General features: G+C 47.6%; 1 protein-coding gene and 1 long non-coding RNA gene across 9 annotated transcripts in view; both read right to left on the bottom strand.

The window, feature by feature from the left end:
• SRGAP3 (SLIT-ROBO Rho GTPase activating protein 3) overlaps positions 1-13,263 on the bottom strand; it is a 245,774-nt gene that overhangs the window by 199,791 nt on the left and 32,720 nt on the right. The gene's annotated exons all lie outside the window — the stretch shown is intronic.
• On the bottom strand, positions 7,092-9,352 carry LOC138918191 (uncharacterized). Its single transcript, XR_011427200.1, has 2 exons — positions 8,684-9,352; positions 7,092-8,232 (listed from the first exon to the last, which is right to left on the bottom strand). It is a non-coding gene; the product is annotated as an uncharacterized lncRNA (long non-coding RNA).

Below are 13,263 nucleotides of genomic sequence, written 5' to 3'. Positions count from 1 at the left end.
TGATGCATTTTGCTTCCCGTCCCCATCCAATATCCACCCCGCCTCCCTTCCTTTCTAAGCCAGCTATCTCCCATCCCCAGCACCTCTCAGCTGCTAAAAGCCTGAAAGGTTCAATCTCCAAGAAGGATGCTCCAGGGCTCTGTTATCAGAGTTACTTAATTCTGCATTTGCCACGGGCTTAATCATCTGCATCGGGCCACACTCCTGTGACTCATGCACACACTCGCTCTCTGGGAGCTGAAAGTTGTTCTCACTTCATCCGCACCTCAGAGGCATTAATAAAGCGCAAATGTGTAGTGGCACAGGCGGGACGAGGAACACGTTCAGTTTTGTGTTTTTGTTTTTCAATAACTCTGATGTTCTAAAACCACTGACTGAAATTAAAAAAACAAAGTCACTGCATTTCGCCCCAACCACCAACTGAATGGCATTCATTCTCCCATACTTCCTTCCTTATTCATTTACATCATTGCCACGACAGTAACCACTTTTACATGTTGCTACATCACCTTCAGATGCCTCAATTCCAATGGCTGAGTAATAGTCCATCAAATGTTGTGACCATCTGTTCCAGACTAAACGCATGTGTCCCCCCAAATTCATATCTTGAAGCCCTAATTCTAATGTGACGGCATCAGGAGATGGGGCCTTTGGGAGTTAATGAGATTTAGATGTGGTCATGAGGGTGGGGTGCCCAAGATGGGATTTGTGTCTTTATAAGAAGAGGAAGAGACCAGACCTCTGGCTCTCTCTCTGCCATGTGAGGATATAGCAAGAAGGCAGCCATCTGCAAGCCAGGAAGAGGGTCTCACCAAGACTTGACCATGCTGACACCCTCATCCTGGACTTCTCAGCCTCCAGAACTGTGAAAATAAAAGTCTGGTTTTTAAGTCACCCAGTGTGTGGGATTTTGTCATAGCAGCCTGAGCTGACTAAGACACCATCCAACACTTAATTATTCTCCTTCTGTTGGACATGACACAGGTTGTGCTTTTGTTTGTTATTATAACAATGCTGCAATGATCATTTCTGAGAGGTATTTAGAGGGAGTGGAAGTGCATTTGAATTTTGGCTGTCCCTTACTAGCTAGTGAGGCCCTAGAGGGGAAATAACAGCATTCCCTGACTCACATCATCGCTGATGGGAAAGTGCTGTCTAATCTATATGGCACTCGACAAATCTCATTATGACTGCATGTGCTAAGCCCTGTCCAAAAAGAATTGCAAACACATGGTCCCTGTCCACTGGAAACCGCCCACTGAGACAGACACCAATTTGGGCTATTAAACAGAGGAACTGTGACAAAGAAGAAGTGGGAGACTGCACCGCTCTAGACTCCAAAGTACAGATGTTTAAGGAAAAATCAAGTCTTCAAAAAGGCCTTAGGAATTACAAAATGCAATGTAAGTTGGCGTTTGACTAGTAAACAGAAAAATGGCATTTAAAAACAAACTGATTAAAATAGGGACTGATAATGCGGCAGTTATATGCAAGGCGTCATTTGTGTGCTTGGGGAAAAAAAACAGCTACAGCCAGGAAGATGGTAAACTGTGTCCTGTGGGGATTAGGAGCATGAGCCATGGAAAGAAAATGTATTCGTCCTTTAAAGGTTTTTCATATATTTTAAGATAAATAAGCTATATTATCAAAACTAAAATTGCCTTTTTTTTTTTTTTTGAGGAAGATTAGCCCTGAGCTAACTACTGCCGATCCTCCTCTTTTTGCTGAGGAAGCCTGGCCCTGAGCAAACATCCATGCCCATCTTCCTCTACTTTATATGTGGGACGCCTACCACAGCATGGCGTGCCAAGTGGTGCCATGTCCACACCCGGGATCCGAACCGGTGAACCCGGGGCCACTGAGAAGCGGAACGTGCACACTTAACCACTGCGCCACCGAGCCAGCCCCTAAAATTGTCTTATTTGAGTACACTTTATGAAGATCCTATATTCACTAAGAGTATGTTATTGAGGGGGTTGGACAAGGATTCTTTTGTTTAGTCAATAAATATTTATTGGTGCCCATGACATGCTATTCTGCTATATTCTAGGATAAACAGAAATGAAGAAGATGAGCTCCCTGCCCTCAAAGAGTACATAAAACCCCAAGAAATGTGAGTTGTGCAGTCCTGTAAAAGCACGTGCGAAGTGCTATGGAAGCAAATGGAAGAAGCAAGTCATTCTACTCGATAAAGGGGTGTTCAGAAAAAGCCTCACACTTGAAGCCGCCTTTGATCTGGATCTTACTGGATGAGCAGTTTCCCAGACAAAGAAGAAAAAGCATCCCTAGGACAGAAAGCAGAAGAAATTCCAGATCCCACAAAGACCAGGGTCCAAGCCACCTGGCTCCAAGCAGCCTGAAGTCACCTGCGTCAGCATTACCTGGGGTGCTCGTTTCAAATGCAGACTCCTGGGCTCCACCGTAGACTTGCTGAATCCCATGGTGGAGTCCAGCAGTTTGCACCTCACTAAACTCCTCAGGCCACTGGCACACAGGCCAACGTTTAGAAACCAGTGGTACCAACAACAAAATGGCACTTTCCAAGCACAGTTCAGGTCACAACTGCCCCTTGAGATATTCAGCTGTCCATGGTCTGGAAATGCACCAATGGAGGCCACGGGGCAGGAGGGGGTGAGCATGTAGGCACCTCCTTCAAGTCACTTCCAAAGACTCCCCCCTACCCACCCAGGCTTGACAGCCGGCCAATGCAGGTCCGGATGGATACATTCCCTTATCAGGGAGACACCATTTTGTTGGCTTGAAATTGGTTTTCCAACAGGAAGGCTCAGTGACAACAGACCAGACATGAGCCAACTGTGCCCCCCTCTTGTCCCCTATCGACCAACACCTCTAACTCTCACAAATCAAACTGGTATACCCCAAGGCCCTGAATGAGGAAAGGGGAGACAGAGCTTCTCTGACATCCATTGGTGATTGAACCAGTGTTGAAGCTCAGGTGATGGGACAGCCCGGAAGCCAAGGCAGATGTTCAGCCAAATTAAGTGGCTCCAGGAGAAAATGAAAGCTTGCCTGCCCAGACATCTGGTGTCCATTAAGCTCCTAAGCAGAGCTGCAGCAGAGCCATCTGCTGGAATAGACTCTGGAGGCAAGGAGCTGGCCCCACCTCTGTGCGCCCCTGCATGTGCCCAGCAAAGGCCTGGTCTGAGAAGGGAGAGAAAGACACTGTCCATTTGCCCTCAGAGCCCTATAACTAATTCCTTCCAAACTTGGGGGCCAGCAAAGAGAATGGTCAAGAGACAGCCTACAAGGCTGCAGCCATTGGATTTGGTGCTCACCATCAAGGAAAGTAAACTGACATCAAGGAGAGCTTATGCAATGTCAAGTGCATGTGACACTGAAGGACACACCCTACAAAGACTGTGAGAAACGTGATTTCTAAGCGGCACAACTGACAAACACAGAGAGAGAGGAAAGAAACTAACATTTAATGAGGCTCCACCATGGGCCAGGCAATGTGCTAGGCATTTTCAGATACACTTACCTCATTTAATCTTGACAACTCTTTGACCTAGGTGTTATTATTTGTGTTTTACAAACAACAAGCCTAGGATTCAAATTCAGGTCTTCTAAAATTCCAGAAAAAGTGCACTGCCTCTCTCGCTAGATGACGGGGCCACAACTAAGCCAGTTTCTCTGGTTCGGAGGATGGGTGGGAGGGAGATGGGGGAAGGGCTATAACAAAAGCTATTTGTGGGGCAATAACAAAAGATTATGCATGGATGGGGTGTGCTGCCTTTGATGCCTTTGAAGATGACCAGGCTGAGGCTTGAAACGTATCCATGGAAACTGGTGTGGGGGGAGTGACGGCCAAACTGGCTCACCCTTGAGGCAGTCGGGCTGGGGACTCCAGAGACCGTTCCCTGACGAAGAGAGAGATTTCGGTCAGCTCCCACTTCATCTTCTAGCCTCTCCCTCTCCTGTCCCCACACCTGGACCACCTGCCTTCCAAGACACCAGCCAATCCAGACACTAGGCTTTCTGGGAAGCCAAACCTTAATCACTCTCTGAGCCCCTAGTTCCAAGGGGCTGAAACCCATCGGGGAGGCCCCAGGACAGACATCGCTCTGGCTTTCACTAGCCCGCCTTGCCCACCCTGCTCCAGCAAGGCCCTGGGCCGTTCCCATAAACTCTTGCCTGGAGCAGAGGTTTTACCCACAGTGCTCAGACTTCCAGATGGAAACTGCCCGCCTGCCTCACCCTTGAGCCACCTCCTAGATTCCTGCCCCAGCTCTGGACACCCTGGAAACCCTTCCCTCACTCTGTGGGAAGCCGCAAGCTGACATTCAGCCTAATTCTCCACTGAGCCTGCAGCCTCTGACTTTGCGCCTCACAGCCTAGAGCGCTATTGTTTCTGCTGCCAGCATCCATTCCCCACGCCAGGACTGTGGGACCACTCCCCAGCTGCCTGCAGGGCTGGCAGCCCATAGCCCTCAGCTGAGCCCCTCTCCAGACATACTCTCAGCCTCTCCAACGTCACAGCCCCTTTTTTGGGGAAACCAGCTCCAGGGACAGGTTGATGTGAGGGTATAAAGTTCAGCCATCCTCCTCAATTCGGGACAAGTCTGAAGGCCCTCAGCTTCAGTGTGCCCTGTGAATAGCCGAGCCTTCCGAAGTGACCACACGGCAGTTCAGCTTCTCCCTCTGCCCCCCACTCCTGCTTTCTTCCCTCCTGCACAGACGTTAGTCCTGAGAGCAATCCCTAATAAACTTACTGCACAGGAGTCAACAACTCAGAGTCTGTTTTCCAGGGAACCCAGCCTCATAAAGATATTTTGTCCTCATTAAACTGGAGGGCACCATATCCTATGCCCCATCAGCTTGTGCCCGCAGCTGCAGCTTGTCCCTCTACCTGAACAATCACCCACTCTCCCAAGCTCAGGAGAGCCACCCTGAGCACTGAACCTGGATTCTAGTCCTAACTCTGCCACATACTTGCTGGGCACCTTAGGGAATTACTTAACCTCTCTGAGTCAGTTTCCTATCTATAAATTGATAAATGAACACTTGGGCAGTTATCCCTGCAGCTAAGAGCATTCTTAATTATCCTACGCGCTCAACTAACACTTACTGTGAACTGACCACGGGTTTTCATCCCTCCGACCCCAGCTTAAATGTCACTTCCTCCAGGAAGCCCTCCTCACCCCCCGAAGCTGATAGATCACTTTCTTCCGTGTTCCTGCAGCCCCTGACCTTACCCCTGCTGTAGCTCTTCACCCCCTGAATTGTAATTACACCTGCTTTTTGCCATTCCCTTCCGTTGGACCATGAGCTCACGAGGGCAGGGAATGTGTTCATTCACCTTTATATCCTCCATGCCTAGCTCAGGGCCTGGCCCATGGTGAGGGCAGAAAAATATGTGTAAACTAATTGACTAATTAAGTCATTAAGCTAGTGCTGCAGGAAAAGCAAAGATAACAATACCCTGCCTTCCCACAGCCCTTTACGGTGTGCGAACTGCTTCCATACTTGGCTCTCATTTGGTCCTCACAACGACTTCACAGGGCAGGCAAAGCTGGAATTGTTTTCCCATTCTACAGGTGAAGACTCAAGACCAGGCTGTGGGAAGTGGCTTACACTCTGACGGAGCCAGGTCTCCTGACAGCTCACCCGGTACCATCTCCCTTCCATCCCCCTCCCCCACCGAATCCCAGAGAGGCCAGGCGGACCTCACCTACCCCAGTTCCACATCTCTAGGAGGGCCTTGCCTCCACCAGCCCGCTCTGGGATCTCTGATTTCCCTCCTTCGGAGACCAGCATCCCAACGATAAATGAAGGAAGCCACAAAGCATCTGGGACCCATCTTGGGAACTATTTAGACCCCAAGGCAGAACGTCACATATGACAAAAATCCAAAGAAGTAAGGCCCTTGTGACATTCAGGAAAGCTGGAGAAGGCAGAGGGCCTGCCTGAAATGCCACAGGAGGGGAAGCCTCAGGCCTGGCCTCTCAGCTCTGGGCAGGTCACTAGCCGGACCTGCGGGCCTGGGACGCAGCGAGCAGAGCGGAGCGGGCCCCGCCCCCAGGGCCACCGCGTGCCCGCGCATCTCCGCCCCCGCGGCCCCCGCGCGCCTGCTGGGCCCCGAGCGAGACGCGCCTGTGCTTCCGCTGCTTCAGCTCGGGACTTATCTCTGTCTCTGTGCTGAACACTCGCCGCTCAGCTCCCTGAATATCCTGTCGGTCGGGAGATAAAATGAGGGAAGAGGGAGGGGCGTGCGTACAAAAGCTCTCTTCCAGCTGCAAAATAGAAATTCTTTTCTCCTTTGCTTCGTTGGGGGAAAAAAAATTCTCCACCCAAACACGGTACCAAACGAATCTTCACTCTCCCTAGGCTCCTTTTTTTTTTTTTAAGTCCCAAATGAATGCATGATTTTTCCCCTAAAGAAACTGTGATAATACAATTAGCGATACACAGAGGCCTTGGCTGGAAATCGCCGGCCCTCCCCACTCCCAGCCCAGGCCTCCGTAGGAGTTCGGCTTTGAAATGAAGAAGTCTATTGTCGCCAGGGAGCACGCAGCTGAATTGAAAACCCCGGCAGAGCGGCGCTGCCGCAGCCGCCCTTTGTGGCCGGAGCCGGGAGGCTGCACGGCCATGGCTGGGCTTCATCTGCAGCAGCGCTGGGGCCCACGCTTCTCCCGGCTTGTTTAGGCTTCTGTGGGCCACAGACGTTGGTCACCATTCAGACTGCAGCCCCTTAGTGATGTAAATCATTTCTCCGCCTAGAGCTCGCAGAGAGAAGCTCCCTTCAGACCCCAAGCCAACCCTGGAAGGAGCACCCAGGAAACTGCCGATGGTAACCCAAAAATGTATGGTGGACGCTAGACCAGAGCTGTCTAATCGAAATATGAAGGAAGCCACATGTGTCATCTTAAATCTTCTAGTAGCTACGTTAAAGAATAAAAAGAGGTGAAATTAATTTTAATAATATATTTTTATCGAACCTAATGTATCCAAAATATGACTTCAACATGTAAGTTGGAAAAAAGTATTAGTAAATACTTTTATTAATAAATAAAAGTATTATTTAATTTAATTTATTTAAAAGTATTAATTAATAAAAAGTATTAATGAGATATTTCACATTCTCTTTATTCTGTACCGTTTTCAAAATACGTATGTATCTTACCTCTACAGCATGTCACAGTTCAGACTAAGCACATTTCAGGTGCTCGGCGGTCACACGTGGCTGGTGGCTACCACACTGGACAGTGAAGCTCTAAAATTCGCGGAGTCTGTCTCGTTTGATCTTACAACAAGCCCCCTGAAGTGGGTGTTAGCATCACCATCTCATAGATGAGACAGTTGAGGCTCAGACAGAAAAAATGAGTCAGCCTCATGCAAATCTAGAATCTGCATCTCCTGCCTCCTGGTCCAACGCACTTATCATTTCCCTACATTTAAACAAACCAGGATAAAAAATTATGGCAAAGATCTATCCAGTGCTTACAAAATGCAGGTGCGTTATTCACAATAGCAGAGGTGGAAGCAACCCAGATGTCCACTGATGGATGAATGGATAGACAAAATGTGGTCTATCCATACGTTGGAATATTATTTAGCCTTAAAAAGGAAGGAAATGCTGTCACGTGCTACAATGTGGATGAGCCTCAAGGACATTATGCTAAGTGAAACTAGCCAGTCACAAAAAGATAAATACTGTATGATTCTACTTATATGAGCTACCTAGAGTAGTGAAACTCATAGAGACAGAAAGTAGAATGGCGGTTGCCAGGGCGTGGGGGAGAGGAGAATGGGGAGTTATTGTTTAATAGGAACAGTTTCAGTCTTGCAAGATGAGAAAAGCTCTAGAGATGGGTGGTGGTGATGGTGGCACAGTAATGTGAATGTACCTAATGCCACTGAACTGTACACTTAAAAATATTAAAATAATACATTTTATGCTATATTTTACCCCAATAAAAAAAGTCAGCTGTAAAAAAAAATGCAAGTGCTGTGCTAAACTCTCTGAGCATTACCACATTTCACCCTCACAAAAATCCCTCTTCATAAGGTGGGTGCTCTATCATCTCCATTTTACTGATGAGGAAGCCAAGGCTTACACACGTTAAGCAAATAGTTCAAGGTCCCTCGGCCTTGAGTGGCGGGCGGAGCCAGGATTCGAGCTCAGAGAGCCCAGTTCCCAAGCCTGTGCTCTTAAATGTGACGTCCTCAGCAAAACTTCTCTGATTGTCCTCAAATAGAAATAGAAACAATCTAGGAAGGAAATGGGAATGACATTTGTTACAATCTATTTTCAGCACGAGTCACAAAACCCCCTTTGAAACATAAACTTGGTGTGCCACTCGCCTTCTCCAAACCAGCTTGCACTAAAACCCAAGTTCTTTATTCCCAGCCCCCAGGCCCCGCAGGGTTACGGCCCCTTGACGCCTCTCCAGTCTCATCTCCCCCTTGGCCCACTGTGCTCCTTCATCTTTCTTAAACCCGCCAACGCCCAGGGTCTTGGCACATGCTGTTTCTCCCCCCTGGAATGCACTTCCAGTGACATGTGTGTGGCCAGTTCCTCCCTTCATTCAGGTCTTTAGCCAAAGGTCCCCTCATCCCAGAAGGCTTCTTTGTCCCCTCGACTGAAAATAGGACACTCTTCCTCACCCCCAGCCCAGACCCCCCACCCCCCATTCTCTTCATTTGCCGTCATAGCACCTACCGTGCTACATGTGGACGTTACAGTATGTACTTATTTGTCGGTTGCACGGCTGTCTGCCTCCCATGCAACTCCAAGAGGGCAGCGACTCTGCTTCGTTCACTGCTGTATCGCTGGTCCCTAAAATGGCGTAGTAGATGCCATGACCATTTGTTGAAGGAATGACTGAATGGATGGATTCACTGCGTGCCTCAGCCAACCCTCACACAGGGTCACGAACCACCCCGGTTCACCAGGGACTAAGGGGCTCCCCGGGACGTGAGACTTTCAGTGATGGATCTGAGAAACTCAGATCCAAAGATAAAGGAACGGGAGCTTTAATCAAATGAACTTTGAGTTCCCTTGCAGCAACCTGACTTTACAAATCCCTGGTTTCCATTGCTTAAAGTCACACACCTAGAGGGTAGCAGTATAGAAAGGTTGTGTTTTGGGCACAATCAGACTCGGTTTCAACCCAAGATCAGCCATGTCTGCCGCTGGGCAAGCCATTCAGCCTCCATAAATCTCAGTTACCTCCCCTGTAAACCAGAGCAAGTAACCCCAGCTCAGGGGTCGATCATGGGAACACAGTCAGATCATCTGTGTGTCGGGGACTCGGCTCCCGGGGAAGCAAACTGAGATGGAGATCATCAGGTAGCAAGCTTTTCAGGCTGTGCTCTTCAGTTTCAAAACCTGTAGAAGGAAGGAGAAGGAAGCAGGACTGGGCGAGGGCCAGGCCAGGCCGCATCACAGTCCCAGTGGAGACACTGGGGCTGAGAGAGCCCTTCGCAGCTGTCCCAGGTTTCAGGGAGGGCCTGGCCGTTACAGCTGAGAAGGGGCACGATCCCGGGTGAGGCAGCTCTCTGCAGCAAGGGCAGCTCTCAAAGAGGGCTGGCAGTGAGGGCTGTCATCCCACAGTGCCCCCAGGCCCTAGGATGGATCCTCCAATCCTGAAGCGGGATCTCCTTGTCTGCCACACCATGCAACACACACAGGAAGTGCTCGCCAAATGATGATGCTGTTGTCCTTATCTTAGGACCTAAGTCAAGCCAGGTCAGTCTCACTGCCAAGGCTGTGCTCCTTCTGCCCTGCCTCCCAGCTCTTCAGCCGAACCTCTCGTGTCACCACCTCTACCTTGGTTCGAATAATCTGTCTGAACAAATCCCATCTCCCTGCCCAGACGGTGAGTCCCTGAAGCAGGCCCCACCACAGGTCCGTCCTTCTGCCCCCCTCCCACAGTTGCCCGTGAGTAAGTAATGAATGAGCAAGAGCATGGCCACCTCCTCCCAGATCCCCAAGATTCTTAGGGATTTTGACCTGATCCTTTCTGGACCTTCAATTTCCCCAGCCCTACCCAGTGTAGCCTACAGTATCCCCCATGGGCAGAATACCCCAACAGAGCAATACGCACCTAGAAACCACTTTGACTTCAGAGCTGGGGCTCGAAGCACCTCTCTTCTCCCACTACCCCAACCTCCCCCCATCGCGCCATGATCTAACTGCCAACAGCCAGCTCACTTCTGCCATGTAGCAAACAGAAAATCCAGAAGGGTCTTAGGGACTCGTCCACTCTTCCTGCCCCCACTCCCCAGACTCTACTGCAAGGGTGTACCTTCTCTCGTCATTACAGGGAAACAGTTTTGAGGGGCTGAGACTAGAACCCACAGATCTTGCCCGCCATGCTCAAGACGGCAGCCTTCTCGCTATACCGTGCCAGCTTCCCGAGGATCTTTGTCCCTTTCTAAAGCCCTCTTGAAATATCCCCTAACTGGTCAGAGCTGGGTTAACTCCTTCAATGCTACAGGAAGGGAGGACGACGGGAGGCCTAGGGAAGCACAGGCTCTGGTGTCAAGCAAACCTGAGTCTGAATTCCAGCTCCAGCCTCTGCTAGCCGGATGACTTGGAGCGAGATGCTTGAAGATCCCCTGTCTTTTTCCACGGGGAAATAACCACCTATTCACAGAGTGACTGCAAGGATTAACGGGAATAAATGGCATATGGTACGCATTTGATTAATGTCAGCTGTCATAATTATTACTAGCAAGGGGCTGAGAGGCAAAAAATATCCAGATTTAGTTCTCAGGTTTTGCAGTAATAAAGTGAAGTCTGTGCTTATATGACACCAAAACAACTCCATAAAGGGTACGACAACTCTCTTAACCATCCAGATGTTTGGTAGATGAAGCACGTCCAACCTCCCTCAGCTTCTCCCATCAATATTTTACCTTCCTCACCTCCTTCTGGGGATATTGTAAATATCTAAGTGATGCTTGTAAAATGTTCACAGATTCTTCTTTTTCCCTAACAGATACGATTACTTAAAAACGTGAAACATCTGTATAGCACACCTACCATGAACAGACTTTTTGAGGAAAAAAAAAAAGGATAAGCTGAGGAATGAAAAATTTGCAGTACGTTTTATAAGCAAAGAGTCAGTTTCCTAAAACACAAAGAGTTATTTCAAAGCCTTAAGAAAAGATAAAGAACCGAATAGAAGATTAAGAAAAGGATATACAAAGGGTCGACAACCTTTCAGTTATGAAAGGAATACCAGTTAAAAGGACAATGAGACGACTGTCACTTCTGAGATTAGAAAAAATGAAAATATTCCTCCTGGCCCACATTGACGAGTTCATGGGAAAAGTCACTCTCATGCGCTGTGGGGGCGGGAGGTATAAATTGGGGCAACTTCTCCTGGAAGATAATGTGACACTAGCTATTGAAATCTCAAATGTTTATATCTGTTGACTCAGAATTTCCCCTTCGAAATCCTTCAAATGCTTCAAAAAAGTTCACTCATAGGCACAAAGATATATGTATGAGGATGTCCAATACAGGACTATTTACACTGTAAAAAATAAAAAACCAGTGCCAGTCCAGTGGCGTAGTGGTTAACTCCGCAAGCTCCCCTTCAGCAGCCTGGGGTTCGCAGGTTCGGATCCTGGGTGTGGACCTACGTGCTGCTCGTCAAGCCAGGCTGTGGCAGCATCCCACATACAAAATAGAGGAAGATTGGCACAGATGTTAGTTCAGCGACAATCTTCCTCAAGCAAAAAAGAAGATTGGCAACAGATGTTAGTTCAGGGCCCATCTTCCTCACCAAAATAAATAAATAAATAACCAAGTAAATGGCCACCAGGGGAGCTTGGCTGAACACATGATGGTATAGGCATAAAATGGAATTCTATATAGGCACTCAAAAGAATGAAACATATATCCGCACAGAGGTTTGTACCCAAATGTTCACAGCAGCATTATTCATAATAGCCCCAAACTGGAAACAAATCAAATGTCCACTAACTGGTAAGTAAACAAACTGTGATACATCCTAAAATGGAATATTAGTCAGCAATGAAAAGGAACAAAGTTCTGTTACATGCTACAATGTGAATGAACCTCAAAAACGTTAAAAGAAGCTAGGCACAAAAAAACATATTCATGGTTCCCTTTATATGCAAGCCCATGGAAGGCAAATGTATTGCGGCAGAAAGCAGGCTAGTGGGTGCCCCCTGACAGAGATGAGAAGAGGGCATGATGGCAAATGGGCACAAGGAGTCCTTTAGGGGTGATGGAAGTGCGCTAAAACTGGACTGTGGTGTTAGTTACACAATTCCGAGAATTTACTAAAAAGTCAATGTACACTGAAAACAGGTGAATTTTATAGTATGTAATTTATACCTCAATAAAAAATCTATTTTTTTAGATAGAATGAGATAGGTAATAAATCCTCACGTGTAAAGATGTCCAACGTAAATTGGTAAACTTTTTAAAAAGGAGCAAAAGTGTATGAATACTATTATATGATTATTAAAGCAATTATAATAATATACGAAACACGTAATAACGATGTCCTCTCTAGGAGGCAGGATCAACCTTTCACTTTCTTTATGTACACTCCTAATATAGCCAATTTGTAAAAATTAGGTACTTTTGCTGTATGTTTAAACGTTTTCTTAATGAAACATTGGGGGGAAGTGAGCATTACTTTTATAATCTAAAAAACACAATGTAAATATTAAAATAAATAGGTAAATAAAGGGGTATTGTGTAAAATGGACTGTGCTTTGTTGATCCTGCTGCGTCCCAGTTAAGGATGCCACATCTGGTCACAAGATGTATGGAATCTCTCATTCTTCTGGCTCCACCACAGCCTGGAAAAAAAAATCTGAAAACCACCCAGCTGTGTCTTTCTCTCATTCCAAACTCCCCAAACAGAGTATGACTAAGTCTGTTTCCCAGCCACCTTGAAGCCGGGGAGAATGAAGGCCCGGAGAGGCGCCCCCTCCAGAGTTGCCAGTCTCTGGATACCACGGCTTACACAGCAATTTCTTGAGAGTTGGGCTGGCAAAAAAAATGGATTCCTCAAAGGCTGATAAAATAATCTGATTATTCATTAAGCTAAAGAATGCGGTCAAGACACAAAGACCCCAAAAGGCCTGACCTATAGGCCCAACCGCCCCCCACCCCCGTCCTGACTTCTCTAAGCTTAGACCCTGGCCGCTCAACAAACTGTACTGTTTTCTTAACCTCTTATTGAAGTGTAATAGACATACAGAAAAGTGTATCTATTTTAAATAGAATTTTTATGAAGACTCTAAGGTTCA

Source organism: Equus caballus, chromosome 16, assembly GCF_041296265.1.
Source record: "Equus caballus isolate H_3958 breed thoroughbred chromosome 16, TB-T2T, whole genome shotgun sequence".
NCBI classification, from domain to species: Eukaryota; Metazoa; Chordata; class Mammalia; order Perissodactyla; family Equidae; genus Equus; species Equus caballus.
This window is presented reverse-complemented; position numbering and strand designations above follow the sequence as displayed.